The sequence below is a fragment of the Semicossyphus pulcher genome, unplaced genomic scaffold (genome assembly GCF_022749685.1).
Source record: "Semicossyphus pulcher isolate SPU_LCO1_2020_fin unplaced genomic scaffold, fSemPul1.0.p SCAF_11, whole genome shotgun sequence".
NCBI lineage: Eukaryota > Metazoa > Chordata > Actinopteri > Labriformes > Labridae > Semicossyphus > Semicossyphus pulcher.
The window spans coordinates 3,187,501-3,202,126 of record NW_027211615.1 but is presented as its reverse complement, the minus strand read 5'-3'; the positions used below and the strand labels follow the sequence as shown (position 1 = coordinate 3,202,126).

General features: G+C 45.0%; 31 non-coding genes across 31 annotated transcripts; all 31 read left to right on the top strand.

Moving 5' to 3' along the window:
• Window positions 1–5,069: 5,069 nt before the first annotated feature.
• Window positions 5,070–5,188, top strand: LOC138586313 (5S ribosomal RNA). Its single transcript, XR_011306398.1, has one exon. It is a non-coding gene; the product is annotated as a 5S ribosomal RNA (ribosomal RNA).
• Window positions 5,189–5,370: 182 nt separating this feature from the next.
• Window positions 5,371–5,489, top strand: LOC138586312 (5S ribosomal RNA). Its single transcript, XR_011306397.1, has one exon. It is a non-coding gene; the product is annotated as a 5S ribosomal RNA (ribosomal RNA).
• A 182-nt stretch (window positions 5,490–5,671) lies between these two features.
• LOC138586751 (5S ribosomal RNA) lies at window positions 5,672–5,790 on the top strand. Its single transcript, XR_011306812.1, has one exon. It is a non-coding gene; the product is annotated as a 5S ribosomal RNA (ribosomal RNA).
• A 182-nt stretch (window positions 5,791–5,972) lies between these two features.
• On the top strand, window positions 5,973–6,091 carry LOC138586311 (5S ribosomal RNA). Its single transcript, XR_011306396.1, has one exon. It is a non-coding gene; the product is annotated as a 5S ribosomal RNA (ribosomal RNA).
• A 182-nt stretch (window positions 6,092–6,273) lies between these two features.
• Window positions 6,274–6,392, top strand: LOC138586472 (5S ribosomal RNA). Its single transcript, XR_011306547.1, has one exon. It is a non-coding gene; the product is annotated as a 5S ribosomal RNA (ribosomal RNA).
• A 182-nt stretch (window positions 6,393–6,574) lies between these two features.
• On the top strand, window positions 6,575–6,693 carry LOC138586310 (5S ribosomal RNA). Its single transcript, XR_011306395.1, has one exon. It is a non-coding gene; the product is annotated as a 5S ribosomal RNA (ribosomal RNA).
• A 182-nt stretch (window positions 6,694–6,875) lies between these two features.
• LOC138586309 (5S ribosomal RNA) lies at window positions 6,876–6,994 on the top strand. The gene has a single exon (XR_011306394.1). It is a non-coding gene; the product is annotated as a 5S ribosomal RNA (ribosomal RNA).
• A 182-nt stretch (window positions 6,995–7,176) lies between these two features.
• On the top strand, window positions 7,177–7,295 carry LOC138586307 (5S ribosomal RNA). The gene has a single exon (XR_011306392.1). It is a non-coding gene; the product is annotated as a 5S ribosomal RNA (ribosomal RNA).
• Window positions 7,296–7,477: 182 nt separating this feature from the next.
• Window positions 7,478–7,596, top strand: LOC138586306 (5S ribosomal RNA). The gene has a single exon (XR_011306391.1). It is a non-coding gene; the product is annotated as a 5S ribosomal RNA (ribosomal RNA).
• Window positions 7,597–7,778: 182 nt separating this feature from the next.
• On the top strand, window positions 7,779–7,897 carry LOC138587159 (5S ribosomal RNA). The gene has a single exon (XR_011307200.1). It is a non-coding gene; the product is annotated as a 5S ribosomal RNA (ribosomal RNA).
• Window positions 7,898–8,079: 182 nt separating this feature from the next.
• Window positions 8,080–8,198, top strand: LOC138586304 (5S ribosomal RNA). The gene has a single exon (XR_011306390.1). It is a non-coding gene; the product is annotated as a 5S ribosomal RNA (ribosomal RNA).
• Window positions 8,199–8,380: 182 nt separating this feature from the next.
• Window positions 8,381–8,499, top strand: LOC138586303 (5S ribosomal RNA). Its single transcript, XR_011306389.1, has one exon. It is a non-coding gene; the product is annotated as a 5S ribosomal RNA (ribosomal RNA).
• A 249-nt stretch (window positions 8,500–8,748) lies between these two features.
• LOC138586302 (5S ribosomal RNA) lies at window positions 8,749–8,867 on the top strand. Its single transcript, XR_011306388.1, has one exon. It is a non-coding gene; the product is annotated as a 5S ribosomal RNA (ribosomal RNA).
• Window positions 8,868–9,049: 182 nt separating this feature from the next.
• LOC138587158 (5S ribosomal RNA) lies at window positions 9,050–9,168 on the top strand. Its single transcript, XR_011307199.1, has one exon. It is a non-coding gene; the product is annotated as a 5S ribosomal RNA (ribosomal RNA).
• A 182-nt stretch (window positions 9,169–9,350) lies between these two features.
• Window positions 9,351–9,469, top strand: LOC138586301 (5S ribosomal RNA). The gene has a single exon (XR_011306387.1). It is a non-coding gene; the product is annotated as a 5S ribosomal RNA (ribosomal RNA).
• A 249-nt stretch (window positions 9,470–9,718) lies between these two features.
• On the top strand, window positions 9,719–9,837 carry LOC138586300 (5S ribosomal RNA). The gene has a single exon (XR_011306386.1). It is a non-coding gene; the product is annotated as a 5S ribosomal RNA (ribosomal RNA).
• Window positions 9,838–10,019: 182 nt separating this feature from the next.
• Window positions 10,020–10,138, top strand: LOC138587157 (5S ribosomal RNA). The gene has a single exon (XR_011307198.1). It is a non-coding gene; the product is annotated as a 5S ribosomal RNA (ribosomal RNA).
• Window positions 10,139–10,320: 182 nt separating this feature from the next.
• On the top strand, window positions 10,321–10,439 carry LOC138586874 (5S ribosomal RNA). Its single transcript, XR_011306930.1, has one exon. It is a non-coding gene; the product is annotated as a 5S ribosomal RNA (ribosomal RNA).
• A 182-nt stretch (window positions 10,440–10,621) lies between these two features.
• Window positions 10,622–10,740, top strand: LOC138586299 (5S ribosomal RNA). Its single transcript, XR_011306385.1, has one exon. It is a non-coding gene; the product is annotated as a 5S ribosomal RNA (ribosomal RNA).
• Window positions 10,741–10,989: 249 nt separating this feature from the next.
• LOC138586298 (5S ribosomal RNA) lies at window positions 10,990–11,108 on the top strand. The gene has a single exon (XR_011306384.1). It is a non-coding gene; the product is annotated as a 5S ribosomal RNA (ribosomal RNA).
• Window positions 11,109–11,290: 182 nt separating this feature from the next.
• Window positions 11,291–11,409, top strand: LOC138586297 (5S ribosomal RNA). The gene has a single exon (XR_011306383.1). It is a non-coding gene; the product is annotated as a 5S ribosomal RNA (ribosomal RNA).
• A 249-nt stretch (window positions 11,410–11,658) lies between these two features.
• On the top strand, window positions 11,659–11,777 carry LOC138586295 (5S ribosomal RNA). Its single transcript, XR_011306381.1, has one exon. It is a non-coding gene; the product is annotated as a 5S ribosomal RNA (ribosomal RNA).
• A 182-nt stretch (window positions 11,778–11,959) lies between these two features.
• Window positions 11,960–12,078, top strand: LOC138586294 (5S ribosomal RNA). Its single transcript, XR_011306380.1, has one exon. It is a non-coding gene; the product is annotated as a 5S ribosomal RNA (ribosomal RNA).
• Window positions 12,079–12,260: 182 nt separating this feature from the next.
• On the top strand, window positions 12,261–12,379 carry LOC138586293 (5S ribosomal RNA). Its single transcript, XR_011306379.1, has one exon. It is a non-coding gene; the product is annotated as a 5S ribosomal RNA (ribosomal RNA).
• A 182-nt stretch (window positions 12,380–12,561) lies between these two features.
• On the top strand, window positions 12,562–12,680 carry LOC138586833 (5S ribosomal RNA). The gene has a single exon (XR_011306892.1). It is a non-coding gene; the product is annotated as a 5S ribosomal RNA (ribosomal RNA).
• Window positions 12,681–12,862: 182 nt separating this feature from the next.
• On the top strand, window positions 12,863–12,981 carry LOC138586979 (5S ribosomal RNA). Its single transcript, XR_011307030.1, has one exon. It is a non-coding gene; the product is annotated as a 5S ribosomal RNA (ribosomal RNA).
• A 182-nt stretch (window positions 12,982–13,163) lies between these two features.
• LOC138586292 (5S ribosomal RNA) lies at window positions 13,164–13,282 on the top strand. The gene has a single exon (XR_011306378.1). It is a non-coding gene; the product is annotated as a 5S ribosomal RNA (ribosomal RNA).
• Window positions 13,283–13,464: 182 nt separating this feature from the next.
• Window positions 13,465–13,583, top strand: LOC138586291 (5S ribosomal RNA). The gene has a single exon (XR_011306377.1). It is a non-coding gene; the product is annotated as a 5S ribosomal RNA (ribosomal RNA).
• A 182-nt stretch (window positions 13,584–13,765) lies between these two features.
• LOC138586290 (5S ribosomal RNA) lies at window positions 13,766–13,884 on the top strand. Its single transcript, XR_011306376.1, has one exon. It is a non-coding gene; the product is annotated as a 5S ribosomal RNA (ribosomal RNA).
• Window positions 13,885–14,066: 182 nt separating this feature from the next.
• LOC138586288 (5S ribosomal RNA) lies at window positions 14,067–14,185 on the top strand. The gene has a single exon (XR_011306375.1). It is a non-coding gene; the product is annotated as a 5S ribosomal RNA (ribosomal RNA).
• Window positions 14,186–14,367: 182 nt separating this feature from the next.
• Window positions 14,368–14,486, top strand: LOC138586287 (5S ribosomal RNA). Its single transcript, XR_011306374.1, has one exon. It is a non-coding gene; the product is annotated as a 5S ribosomal RNA (ribosomal RNA).
• Window positions 14,487–14,626: the final 140 nt, after the last annotated feature.

The following is a 14,626-nucleotide window of genomic DNA, read 5'->3' as shown; positions in this document are numbered from 1 at the left end:
AAGAATGACAACTCGTGACAAGAGACAAAGTGACTGAAATAATAACTTTACTATAACACCGAATTACATATCAAAACCAGAAGTAAATTAGAATAACCCATGACATAACCCCCCCCCCCAACCCGAAAATGTCTGTGGTAAACCTCACTTTAAGGAATCTTGTTCCATCTGCGATCGCCTTGTTCGTCCACATCCTCCTTTTAATTGGGGACATTGGCTTGACTCCCCACTCTTCAAGCTTTTTTAGGATCACCTCATCATCCACATAAGTCGGCAGTCCTAAGAAAGATTCCACCGTCTCATCGTTATGGATGCCCTTTGCCATTATTTTGCAGCTTTTTAGCTTTAGTCCATCCATTAGGCATTCCATGCTTTCCTCGACTCTCATTGTCACTTCATATATTTTAGGCGTCTTATATCTGCATTCGATCACCTCTCCACAATCTTTATCGTTTTCAGTATTTCCATCATCGTTAATCTACTACTCTACTCCGTTTCTGTGTTCACGCTCTCTGACTAGCTGTTGGCACCTCCTTTCTATGTCATGCGCGTTCAGGGTAGTATGGCCGTAAGCGACAGTTGTGTGTTCAATTGGGCCTTTAAAATACTTAAATCTCTTTATATGTTACTGTGGTTTTTTTTCTATGATGAATTCAATGCATTCTCGCACATGAGTGTCTGATCAAACGTATTCAAGGCCTGCAGCATCAGCACCTCTCCTGTCCATCACAGAAAAATGAGAAAGGTACAGCACCTGGTATTCCCAGGCGGTCTCCCATCCAAGTACTAACCAGGCCTGACCCTGCTTAGATCTATACAAGATCGGGTGTGTTCTTTTTTTTTTACCAGAATAAAGCTATTTTTACATCTAAATGCATTTTTGCTACAACTTCGAAAGCACAATCACCTTTAGTTTTCAGTCGGACATGAGGGACGACAAGTAGACCCTGGTCAGAAAACCTGAGGGATCTGCAGGGGATGTAGGGATGGAGCAGGTCTGAGATGTACAAAGGTGCCGGATCATGCAGGGCTTTATAAATGAAAACAAGGACCTTAAAATGAATTCTGAATTGACTGGAAGCCAATGTAATGAAAATAAGATTGGTGTAATGTGACTTGACCTGCTGGACCTAGTCAACAGCCTTGCGGCAGCGTTCTGGGCCATTTGTGGACGGTCGAGGGAGGACTTAGTGAGGCAGGTGAAAAAAAAGATTTTTTTTTTTTCTCAAAAAGATTTTTGAGATTAGATATTTCAGCAGAAGAAAGGGATCCAATACATTTGGCATCCTTGGAAGCAATGCTATCAGAGGCAATGATGAGGACCTCTGTCTTATTCATCTTTATTTGAAGGCAGTTGTCGTTCATCCAGTCCTTTATGGCAATCAGAAATTGTGCAAAACAGAAAGGTTTACAGTGTCATCAGGCTTAAAGGATACATACAACTGATGAGCGACGAGATGGTTTCTCTTCCAACAGAGGAGACCCCCTGCTGCCTTCAGATGGAGGAGTTCTCCGGAGCTTCTCCTAATCACAGCCTCCTTCAACAACCTGCGGCGGGCAGAGGAGGAGGACTCGGCCGCCTGTGATGGAATCTGAGGAGAGGGTTCAACCAGAAGAGGGAAATCCTGTACGCTCAGGATGCCGAACCTGTTGGTCAGCGGGAGGTCCAGAGGTGGACAAAATGGAGTGGGAAGCTGCATGCTACAGGCCAAGGCTCCAGTTTACGGGATTCCCCTCATCCCTACTTCCTTCCTAATCATACTGGCCATACGCTCCACAGACAGAGCATATAGCAAAGGGCTCAGTGGGCACCCCTGCCTCACTGACCTCCCCAACCTAAAACTATCGGTCAATAGCCTATTCAGCATCGCACAACTCCTCCCCATATATACGGTCTCTCTGTCCACACACAATCATATGCAGTTCTGATACGCAATGTAAATAACCTTACTGTGTATCACCGTATGTCCCGATTGTAAATGCATTGATTGTCACTGTTTATAAAGCTTATAAAAGGTGCAGATGTCATTTGGTAACGATCAATCGATCATTTTGATCGCTACATCATTAATAACGCCCCTCATGCACAGGCAGCTCACGTGCTGTGAGAACTGAATTGCTGGATAAAATATTTAACTTTTGTAACTTAATTAAACAGACTGATGATGAAGACAGTCAACACAGCAGAGAGACAGACAGAAAGAGGGGGCGGGGCCAGAAGCTGTGCAGAGAGCAGAGGTGCAGGTGTGTTGGGGGGACTGAAGCAAAGTAAACCCAGATAGCCAAAATGGTCCGGCCCCATTATGGGCCAGTGTCATGAGTTATTCTAGTTTAGTTTTGATTTGTATTTTGGGGTTCAGATATTATTTCCTGTTTTACTTGGTCACTTTGTCTCTTGTTGTCATGTATTCTTATTGTTTAGTTTTGTGTTTAGTGTATTCCGTGTTCTGGGGACCGTTTCAAAAAGGAGGTTCAACAAACCCTCAGTCTAACCCCGGAATGTAGTTTGACTGAACCTGAGTTAAAATTTGCTGGCTTTTTGTTTTCAGAACAGCTGATCAGAGTTAGTTCAATCAACTCTGAGTAGGTTCAGCTTGAGTTAAGTGCATGCACGCTGACTATAAAAAGCAAGCATTAATGGAGCCCCGATACCGCGATTCACCATGGCAAGTACAAACACAAAGAGGTCATCCTACGTCACACCAATGGAGCTACAAATCCTCATGCGGACGTTCAGCGAATACGAAAATGTATTTTGCAAGACAAGTAACACGGCTGCAGTTGCAAGAGAGAGAGAGAAGCAGCGTGGGAAGAAATTGCTGCTCGAGTGAACGCGTAAGTTTGTATTGGTCTTTAAATTTAATATTTAATCACGACTGGAATGGAATAGAGCTAAAATTTATATTAATTTAGGAGCAATCCTGCGGGACCAAAACGCACATGGAAGCAGCTAAAAATGAAGTATAAGAACGTCATTCAAACAGGCAAGGCTCAGGCAAAATGGGCTCATGTCTGAACCTCACTTCAATATTATTTTAAATATTAAACAAAGTAAATATCATTCAGTGGCTGTTTTAATATGACGCTTTATCCCTAACATAATGCTGATTTCACATGCATTTCATTAATTAGGCCTCAATACATTTAAATTCTGCTCAGCCAACAGAAAGAAGGCAGAGGCTCGAAGAACAGGTGGAGGACCAGCACCACCACCCCTGACTGAGGCAGAGGAGCTGGCCCTGAGCCAGAACACGTGGAGGCCATGCGCAGAGGGAATCCCTGGGGGGAGTTCATCTGAGCCTGTCACCCCCCAGGACACAAGTGCCTTCATAAGATGTAAGAAATAAAGAGTACTGTCTAAACCTGCACTGCATGTTAAGTGTTATGACATTATTTCCGTTGTGGTTTGTCACTATACAAATAAAAATGAATTGATGTAATGGCCATGGCCATTTGTCCTAACAGATTCTGATGTTTTTCTCTGCCTTGTCGAGCCCCATCCAACGACAGAACACCTTGCAGCTGTAAGTAGGCTACTCAATACTCCAGAGATGACCAAATAATAGTGTAAAGTGTTCCAAAACCTAATGCTCATCTAAACAGGAAGAACCTCAGGAAGACGATGAAGACACCCTCTCTGCTGACACAGAGAGGCCTACAGAGGTAACATGTTAAAATGATATGTAACTGATATCTGCCGTTATCTTCCCATTCACTGCTCTTTAAGTTCCTGTGTGGAATATTGTGGCGCGTAGCCTACATTAAAGTATGAACATACATTCTTATCCTTTTAACAGGGCATGGCTGGGCAGCAGGAGGAGGGTCCATCAGAGTCAACAGCACAGGTGAACACAGTGAGTCACTAAATCCCAGAGGTTAATTATGTATGATTGTATGATTTAATGTCATCCTTATGTATTCCCAGTTACCTGTAAAGGAACTGTACAGGAGACATCTTTTAAAAAAAATATAGAAAAAACAAAGAATTGGTGTACCTGGACCTCCAGAATAAAAAGACGGCACTTGAGATTGAGATATTGCAACACAAGTTAAAGGTGGGTGCATAGTCACAGGTGAATTGTGTTATTTTATTTTTTAATATTGTTCCAATAATTAACGTCTGCTTTTGTAATTGTAGGAAATAAAGAGGACCAAATAAAATGTGACTCGTTTGTCTCATTTGACTGCTCTCTGCAGTGGTGGTGGAAAATCTCCAAATGATGACTTTGACACAGATTTGTCTTTTGATTATTTTATTATAATTATAAAAGTCTTTTGCAAAGGGGTCAGATCATCACAGAGAAGCAACCAAAGAGAGCCTCGTGACAATGACAAAGAAAGGAGTGAATATACGGGCATTTTATAGAGATAGGAGTACTATGTGACCTTGGGCTTCAGAAAGTAGAAAACGACCCAGGCCTCATCTGAGAAGCACAGTGTAAATGGGTCAAAGGTCAAACATATGAACAATAGCTAAGCAGTTTGAAGTTAAGAAGTATAACTAATACTTTAGAGTATGTCTGATCTAAATAAGGTAAGAAATGTTAAAAAGCTAAACTTAAAACAAAAACATGAATCTCTGACTGCCCTTCCATCCTGCATGTTAGCAGCAGGGATAGGGTCTTCAACAGCCTCTATTTGTAGGGCAGGGTGTTGCTCTCCTCTAATTTTGGCAATATTATGGAGAACAACACATGCCACAATAATGTTGCAGGCCCACTCAGGGGTTACCCTGAGGTGACGTAGGCACTGGAAAAGGGCTTTCAACAGGCCTATGGTCATCTCCACCCGAGCTCTCGTCCTGCAGTGGGCCACATTGAAGCGCTGCTGGGGGCCTGGCTCAGGGTCAGGGTAAGTGGTCAACAATGTTGGCCGGCATAGGTTAGCTTTCTCATTTTTCTGTGATGCACAGGAGAGGTGCTGATGCTGCAGGCCTTGAAAAAGTTTGATCAGACACTTGTGCAAGAATGCATTGAATTCATCATAGAAAAAAAAACACAGTAACATATGAAGAGATTAAAAAGTGCCCAAATGCATTTTTAAAAGGCCCGATTGAACACACAACTGTCGCTTACGGCCATACCACCCTGAACACGCCCGATCTCGTCCGATCTCGGAAGCTAAGCAGGGTCGGGCCTGGTTAGTACTTGGATGGGAGACCGCCTGGGAATACCAGGTGCTGTAAGCTTTTTCATTTTTCTGTGATGGACAGGAGAGGTGCTGATGCTGCAGGCCTTGAAAAAGTTTGATCAGACACTCATGTGCAAGAATGCATTGAATTCATCCTAGAAAAAAAACACAGTAACATATGAAGAGATTAAAAAGTGCCCAAATGCATTTTTAAAAGGCCCGATTGAACACACAACTGTCGCTTACGGCCATACCACCCTGAACACGCCCGATCTCGTCCGATCTCGGAAGCTAAGCAGGGTCGGGCCTGGTTAGTACTTGGATGGGAGACCGCCTGGGAATACCAGGTGCTGTAAGCTTTTTCATTTTTCTGTGATGGACAGGAGAGGTGCTGATGCTGCAGGCCTTGAAAAAGTTTGAACAGACACTCATGTGCAAGAATGCATTGAATTCATCATAGAAAAAAAACACAGTAACATATGAAGAGATTAAAAAATGCCCAAATGCATTTTTAAAAGGCCCGATTGAACACACAACTGTCGCTTACGGCCATACCACCCTGAACACGCCTGATCTCGTCTGATCTCGGAAGCTAAGCAGGGTCGGGCCTGGTTAGTACTTGGATGGGAGACCGCCTGGGAATACCAGGTGCTGTAAGCTTTTTCATTTTTCTGTGATGGACAGGAGAGGTGCTGATGCTGCAGGCCTTGAAAAAGTTTGATCAGACACTCATGTGCAAGAATGCATTGAATTCATCCTAGAAAAAAAACACAGTAACATATGAAGAGATTAAAAAGTGCCCAAATGCATTTTTAAAAGGCCCGATTGAACACACAACTGTCGCTTACGGCCATACCACCCTGAACACGCCCGATCTCGTCCGATCTCGGAAGCTAAGCAGGGTCGGGCCTGGTTAGTACTTGGATGGGAGACCGCCTGGGAATACCAGGTGCTGTAAGCTTTTTCATTTTTCTGTGATGGACAGGAGAGGTGCTGATGCTGCAGGCCTTGAAAAAGTTTGTTTAGACACTCATGTGCAAGAATGCATTGAATTCATCCTAGAAAAAAAACACAGTAACATATGAAGAGATTAAAAAGTGCCCAAATGCATTTTTAAAAGGCCCGATTGAACACACAACTGTCGCTTACGGCCATACCACCCTGAACACGCCCGATCTCGTCCGATCTCGGAAGCTAAGCAGGGTCGGGCCTGGTTAGTACTTGGATGGGAGACCGCCTGGGAATACCAGGTGCTGTAAGTTTTTTCATTTTTCTGTGATGGACAGGAGAGGTGCTGATGCTGCAGGCCTTGAAAAAGTTTGATCAGACACTCATGTGCAAGAATGCATTGAATTCATCCTAGAAAAAAAACACAGTAACATATGAAGAGATTAAAAAGTGCCCAAATGCATTTTTAAAAGGCCCGATTGAACACACAACTGTCGCTTACGGCCATACCACCCTGAACACGCCCGATCTCGTCCGATCTCGGAAGCTAAGCAGGGTCGGGCCTGGTTAGTACTTGGATGGGAGACCGCCTGGGAATACCAGGTGCTGTAAGCTTTTTCATTTTTCTGTGATGGACAGGAGAGGTGCTGATGCTGCAGGCCTTGAAAAAGTTTGATCAGACACTCATGTGCAAGAATGCATTGAATTCATCCTAGAAAAAAAACACAGTAACATATGAAGAGATTAAAAAGTGCCCAAATGCATTTTTAAAAGGCCCGATTGAACACACAACTGTCGCTTACGGCCATACCACCCTGAACACGCCCGATCTCGTCCGATCTCGGAAGCTAAGCAGGGTCGGGCCTGGTTAGTACTTGGATGGGAGACCGCCTGGGAATACCAGGTGCTGTAAGCTTTTTCATTTTTCTGTGATGGACAGGAGAGGTGCTGATGCTGCAGGCCTTGAAAAAGTTGGATCAGACACTCATGTGCAAGAATGCATTGAATTCATCCTAGAAAAAAAACACAGTAACATATGAAGAGATTAAAAAGTGCCCAAATGCATTTTTAAAAGGCCCGATTGAACACACAACTGTCGCTTACGGCCATACCACCCTGAACACGCCCGATCTCGTCCGATCTCGGAAGCTAAGCAGGGTCGGGCCTGGTTAGTACTTGGATGGGAGACCGCCTGGGAATACCAGGTGCTGTAAGCTTTTTCATTTTTCTGTGATGGACAGGAGAGGTGCTGATGCTGCAGGCCTTGAAAAAGTTGGATCAGACACTCATGTGCAAGAATGCATTGAATTCATCCTAGAAAAAAAACACAGTAACATATGAAGAGATTAAAAAGTGCCCAAATGCATTTTTAAAAGGCCCGATTGAACACACAACTGTCGCTTACGGCCATACCACCCTGAACACGCCCGATCTCGTCCGATCTCGGAAGCTAAGCAGGGTCGGGCCTGGTTAGTACTTGGATGGGAGACCGCCTGGGAATACCAGGTGCTGTAAGCTTTTTCATTTTTCTGTGATGGACAGGAGAGGTGCTGATGCTGCAGGCCTTGAAAAAGTTGGATCAGACACTCATGTGCAAGAATGCATTGAATTCATCCTAGAAAAAAAACACAGTAACATATGAAGAGATTAAAAAGTGCCCAAATGCATTTTTAAAAGGCCCGATTGAACACACAACTGTCGCTTACGGCCATACCACCCTGAACACGCCCGATCTCGTCCGATCTCGGAAGCTAAGCAGGGTCCGGCCTGGTTAGTACTTGGATGGGAGACCGCCTGGGAATACCAGGTGCTGTAAGCTTTTTCATTTTTCTGTGATGGACAGGAGAGGTGCTGATGCTGCAGGCCTTGAAAAAGTTTGATCAGACACTCATGTGCAAGAATGCATTGAATTCATCCTAGAAAAAAAACACAGTAACATATGAAGAGATTAAAAAGTGCCCAAATGCATTTTTAAAAGGCCCGATTGAACACACAACTGTCGCTTACGGCCATACCACCCTGAACACGCCCGATCTCGTCCGATCTCGGAAGCTAAGCAGGGTCGGGCCTGGTTAGTACTTGGATGGGAGACCGCCTGGGAATACCAGGTGCTGTAAGCTTTTTCATTTTTCTGTGATGGACAGGAGAGGTGCTGATGCTGCAGGCCTTGAAAAAGTTTGATCAGACACTCATGTGCAAGAATGCATTGAATTCATCCTAGATAAAAAACACAGTAACATATGAAGAGATTAAAAAGTGCCCAAATGCATTTTTAAAAGGCCCGATTGAACACACAACTGTCGCTTACGGCCATACCACCCTGAACACGCCCGATCTCGTCCGATCTCGGAAGCTAAGCAGGGTCGGGCCTGGTTAGTACTTGGATGGGAGACCGCCTGGGAATACCAGGTGCTGTAAGCTTTTTCATTTTTCTGTGATGGACAGGAGAGGTGCTGATGCTGCAGACCTTGAAAAAGTTTGATCAGACACTCATGTGCAAGAATGCATTGAATTCATCCTAGAAAAAAACCATGACAAAATTTTTGACGGAAACTATAAACAACGTTAAAAATACAGCCAAATTCAAGAATGTGGTGGGGCAGATGCCCCATCACATTCTTGCTGCACCATGCCACGTCTTTAAAAGGCCCGATTGAACACACAACTGTCGCTTACGGCCATACCACCCTGAACACGCCCGATCTCGTCCGATCTCGGAAGCTAAGCAGGGTCGGGCCTGGTTAGTACTTGGATGGGAGACCGCCTGGGAATACCAGGTGCTGTAAGCTTTTTCATTTTTCTGTGATGGACAGGAGAGGTGCTGATGCTGCAGGCCTTGAAAAAGTTGGATCAGACACTCATGTGCAAGAATGCATTGAATTCATCCTAGAAAAAAAACACAGTAACATATGAAGAGATTAAAAAGTGCCCAAATGCATTTTTAAAAGGCCCGATTGAACACACAACTGTCGCTTACGGCCATACCACCCTGAACACGCCCGATCTCGTCCGATCTCGGAAGCTAAGCAGGGTCCGGCCTGGTTAGTACTTGGATGGGAGACCGCCTGGGAATACCAGGTGCTGTAAGCTTTTTCATTTTTCTGTGATGGACAGGAGAGGTGCTGATGCTGCAGGCCTTGAAAAAGTTTGATCAGACACTCATGTGCAAGAATGCATTGAATTCATCCTAGAAAAAAAACACAGTAACATATGAAGAGATTAAAAAGTGCCCAAATGCATTTTTAAAAGGCCCGATTGAACACACAACTGTCGCTTACGGCCATACCACCCTGAACACGCCCGATCTCGTCCGATCTCGGAAGCTAAGCAGGGTCGGGCCTGGTTAGTACTTGGATGGGAGACCGCCTGGGAATACCAGGTGCTGTAAGCTTTTTCATTTTTCTGTGATGGACAGGAGAGGTGCTGATGCTGCAGACCTTGAAAAAGTTTGATCAGACACTCATGTGCAAGAATGCATTGAATTCATCCTAGAAAAAAACCATGACAAAATTTTTGACGGAAACTATAAACAACGTTAAAAATACAGCCAAATTCAAGAATGTGGTGGGGCAGATGCCCCATCACATTCTTGCTGCACCATGCCACGTCTTTAAAAGGCCCGATTGAACACACAACTGTCGCTTACGGCCATACCACCCTGAACACGCCCGATCTCGTCCGATCTCGGAAGCTAAGCAGGGTCGGGCCTGGTTAGTACTTGGATGGGAGACCGCCTGGGAATACCAGGTGCTGTAAGCTTTTTCATTTTTCTGTGATGGACAGGAGAGGTGCTGATGCTGCAGGCCTTGAAAAAGTTGGATCAGACACTCATGTGCAAGAATGCATTGAATTCATCCTAGAAAAAAAACACAGTAACATATGAAGAGATTAAAAAGTGCCCAAATGCATTTTTAAAAGGCCCGATTGAACACACAACTGTCGCTTACGGCCATACCACCCTGAACACGCCCGATCTCGTCCGATCTCGGAAGCTAAGCAGGGTCCGGCCTGGTTAGTACTTGGATGGGAGACCGCCTGGGAATACCAGGTGCTGTAAGCTTTTTCATTTTTCTGTGATGGACAGGAGAGGTGCTGATGCTGCAGGCCTTGAAAAAGTTTGATCAGACACTCATGTGCAAGAATGCATTGAATTCATCCTAGAAAAAAAACACAGTAACATATGAAGAGATTAAAAAGTGCCCAAATGCATTTTTAAAAGGCCCGATTGAACACACAACTGTCGCTTACGGCCATACCACCCTGAACACGCCCGATCTCGTCCGATCTCGGAAGCTAAGCAGGGTCGGGCCTGGTTAGTACTTGGATAGGAGACCGCCTGGGAATACCAGGTGCTGTAAGCTTTTTCATTTTTCTGTGATGGACAGGAGAGGTGCTGATGCTGCAGGCCTTGAAAAAGTTTGATCAGACACTCATGTGCAAGAATGCATTGAATTCATCCTAGAAAAAAAACACAGTAACATATGAAGAGATTAAAAAGTGCCCAAATGCATTTTTAAAAGGCCCGATTGAACACACAACTGTCGCTTACGGCCATACCACCCTGAACACGCCCGATCTCGTCCGATCTCGGAAGCTAAGCAGGGTCGGGCCTGGTTAGTACTTGGATGGGAGACCGCCTGGGAATACCAGGTGCTGTAAGCTTTTTCATTTTTCTGTGATGGACAGGAGAGGTGCTGATGCTGCAGACCTTGAAAAAGTTTGATCAGACACTCATGTGCAAGAATGCATTGAATTCATCCTAGAAAAAAACCATGACAAAATTTTTGACGGAAACTATAAACAACGTTAAAAATACAGCCAAATTCAAGAATGTGGTGGGGCAGATGCCCCATCACATTCTTGCTGCACCATGCCACGTCTTTAAAAGGCCCGATTGAACACACAACTGTCGCTTACGGCCATACCACCCTGAACACGCCCGATCTCGTCCGATCTCGGAAGCTAAGCAGGGTCGGGCCTGGTTAGTACTTGGATGGGAGACCGCCTGGGAATACCAGGTGCTGTAAGCTTTTTCATTTTTCTGTGATGGACAGGAGAGGTGCTGATGCTGCAGGCCTTGAAAAAGTTTGATCAGACACTCATGTGCAAGAATGCATTGAATTCATCCTAGAAAAACAACACAGTAACATATGAAGAGATTAAAAAGTGCCCAAATGCATTTTTAAAAGGCCCGATTGAACACACAACTGTCGCTTACGGCCATACCACCCTGAACACGCCCGATCTCGTCCGATCTCGGAAGCTAAGCAGGGTCGGGCCTGGTTAGTACTTGGATGGGAGACCGCCTGGGAATACCAGGTGCTGTAAGCTTTTTCATTTTTCTGTGATGGACAGGAGAGGTGCTGATGCTGCAGACCTTGAAAAAGTTTGATCAGACACTCATGTGCAAGAATGCATTGAATTCATCCTAGAAAAAAACCATGACAAAATTTTTGACGGAAACTATAAACAACGTTAAAAATACAGCCAAATTCAAGAATGTGGTGGGGCAGATGCCCCATCACATTCTTGCTGCACCATGCCACGTCTTTAAAAGGCCCGATTGAACACACAACTGTCGCTTACGGCCATACCACCCTGAACACGCCCGATCTCGTCCGATCTCGGAAGCTAAGCAGGGTCGGGCCTGGTTAGTACTTGGATGGGAGACCGCCTGGGAATACCAGGTGCTGTAAGCTTTTTCATTTTTCTGTGATGGACAGGAGAGGTGCTGATGCTGCAGGCCTTGAAAAAGTTGGATCAGACACTCATGTGCAAGAATGCATTGAATTCATCCTAGAAAAAAAACACAGTAACATATGAAGAGATTAAAAAGTGCCCAAATGCATTTTTAAAAGGCCCGATTGAACACACAACTGTCGCTTACGGCCATACCACCCTGAACACGCCCGATCTCGTCCGATCTCGGAAGCTAAGCAGGGTCGGGCCTGGTTAGTACTTGGATGGGAGACCGCCTGGGAATACCAGGTGCTGTAAGCTTTTTCATTTTTCTGTGATGGACAGGAGAGGTGCTGATGCTGCAGGCCTTGAAAAAGTTTGATCAGACACTCATGTGCAAGAATGCATTGAATTCATCCTAGAAAAAAAACACAGTAACATATGAAGAGATTAAAAAGTGCCCAAATGCATTTTTAAAAGGCCCGATTGAACACACAACTGTCGCTTACGGCCATACCACCCTGAACACGCCCGATCTCGTCCGATCTCGGAAGCTAAGCAGGGTCGGGCCTGGTTAGTACTTGGATGGGAGACCGCCTGGGAATACCAGGTGCTGTAAGCTTTTTCATTTTTCTGTGATGGACAGGAGAGGTGCTGATGCTGCAGACCTTGAAAAAGTTGGATCAGACACTCATGTGCAAGAATGCATTGAATTCATCCTAGAAAAAAACCCCAGTAAAATATGAAGAGATTAAAAAGTGCCAAAATGCATTTTTAAAAGGCCCGATTGAACACACAACTGTCGCGTACGGCCATACCACCCTGAACACGCCCGATCTCGTCCGATCTCGGAAGCTAAGCAGGGTCGGGCCTGGTTAGTACTTGGATGGGAGACCGCCTGGGAATACCAGGTGCTGTAAGCTTTTTCATTTTTCTGTGATGGACAGGAGAGGTGCTGATGCTGCAGGCCTTGAAAAAGTTTGATCAGACACTCATGTGCAAGAATGCATTGAATTCATCCTAGAAAAAAAACACAGTAACATATGAAGAGATTAAAAAGTGCCCAAATGCATTTTTAAAAGGCCCGATTGAACACACAACTGTCACTTACGGCCATACCACCCTGAACACGCCCGATCTCGTCCGATCTCGGAAGCTAAGCAGGGTCGGGCCTGGTTAGTACTTGAATGGGAGACCGCCTGGGAATACCAGGTGCTGTAAGCTTTTTCATTTTTCTGTGATGGACAGGAGAGGTGCTGATGCTGCAGGCCTTGAAAAAGTTTGATCAGACACTCATGTGCAAGAATGCATTGAATTCATCCTAGAAAAAAAACATAGTAACATATGAAGAGATTAAAAAGTGCCCAAATGCATTTTTAAAAGGCCCGATTGAACACACAACTGTCGCTTACGGCCATACCACCCTGAACACGCCCGATCTCGTCCGATCTCGGAAGCTAAGCAGGGTCGGGCCTGGTTAGTACTTGGATGGGAGACCGCCTGGGAATACCAGGTGCTGTAAGCTTTTTCATTTTTCTGTGATGGACAGGAGAGGTGCTGATGCTGCAGGCCTTGAAAAAGTTTGATCAGACACTCATGTGCAAGAATGCATTGAATTCATCCTAGAAAAAAAACACAGTAACATATGAAGACATTAAAAAGTGCCCAAATGCATTTTTAAAAGGCCCGATTGAACACACAACTGTCGCTTACGGCCATACCACCCTGAACACGCCCGATCTCGTCCGATCTCGGAAGCTAAGCAGGGTCGGGCCTGGTTAGTACTTGGATGGGAGACCGCCTGGGAATACCAGGTGCTGTAAGCTTTTTCATTTTTCTGTGATGGACAGGAGAGGTGCTGATGCTGCAGGCCTTGAAAAAGTTTGATCAGACACTCATGTGCAAGAATGCATTGAATTCATCCTAGAAAAAAAACACAGTAACATATGAAGAGATTAAAAAGTGCCCAAATGCATTTTTAAAAGGCCCGATTGAACACACAACTGTCGCTTACGGCCATACCACCCTGAACACGCCCGATCTCGTCCGATCTCGGAAGCTAAGCAGGGTCGGGCCTGGTTAGTACTTGGATGGGAGACCGCCTGGGAATACCAGGTGCTGTAAGCTTTTTCATTTTTCTGTGATGGACAGGAGAGGTGCTGATGCTGCAGGCCTTGAAAAAGTTTGATCAGACACTCATGTGCAAGAATGCATTGAATTCATCCTAGAAAAAAAACACAGTAACATATGAAGAGATTAAAAAGTGCCCAAATGCATTTTTAAAAGGCCCGATTGAACACACAACTGTCGCTTACGGCCATACCACCCTGAACACGCCCGATCTCGTCCGATCTCGGAAGCTAAGCAGGGTCGGGCCTGGTTAGTACTTGGATGGGAGACCGCCTGGGAATACCAGGTGCTGTAAGCTTTTTCATTTTTCTGTGATGGACAGGAGAGGTGCTGATGCTGCAGGCCTTGAAAAAGTTTGATCAGACACTCATGTGCAAGAATGCATTGAATTCATCCTAGAAAAAAAACACAGTAACATATGAAGAGATTAAAAAGTGCCCAAATGCATTTTTAAAAGGCCCGATTGAACACACAACTGTTGCTTACGGCCATACCACCCTGAACACGCCCGATCTCGTCCGATCTCGGAAGCTAAGCAGGGTCGGGCCTGGTTAGTACTTGGATGGGAGACCGCCTGGGAATACCAGGTGCTGTAAGCTTTTTCATTTTTCTGTGATGGACAGGAGAGGTGCTGATGCTGCAGGCCTTGAAAAAGTTTGATCAGACACTCATGTGCAAGAATGCATTGAATTCATCCTAGAAAAAAAACCCAGTAAAATATGAAGAGATTAAAAAGTGC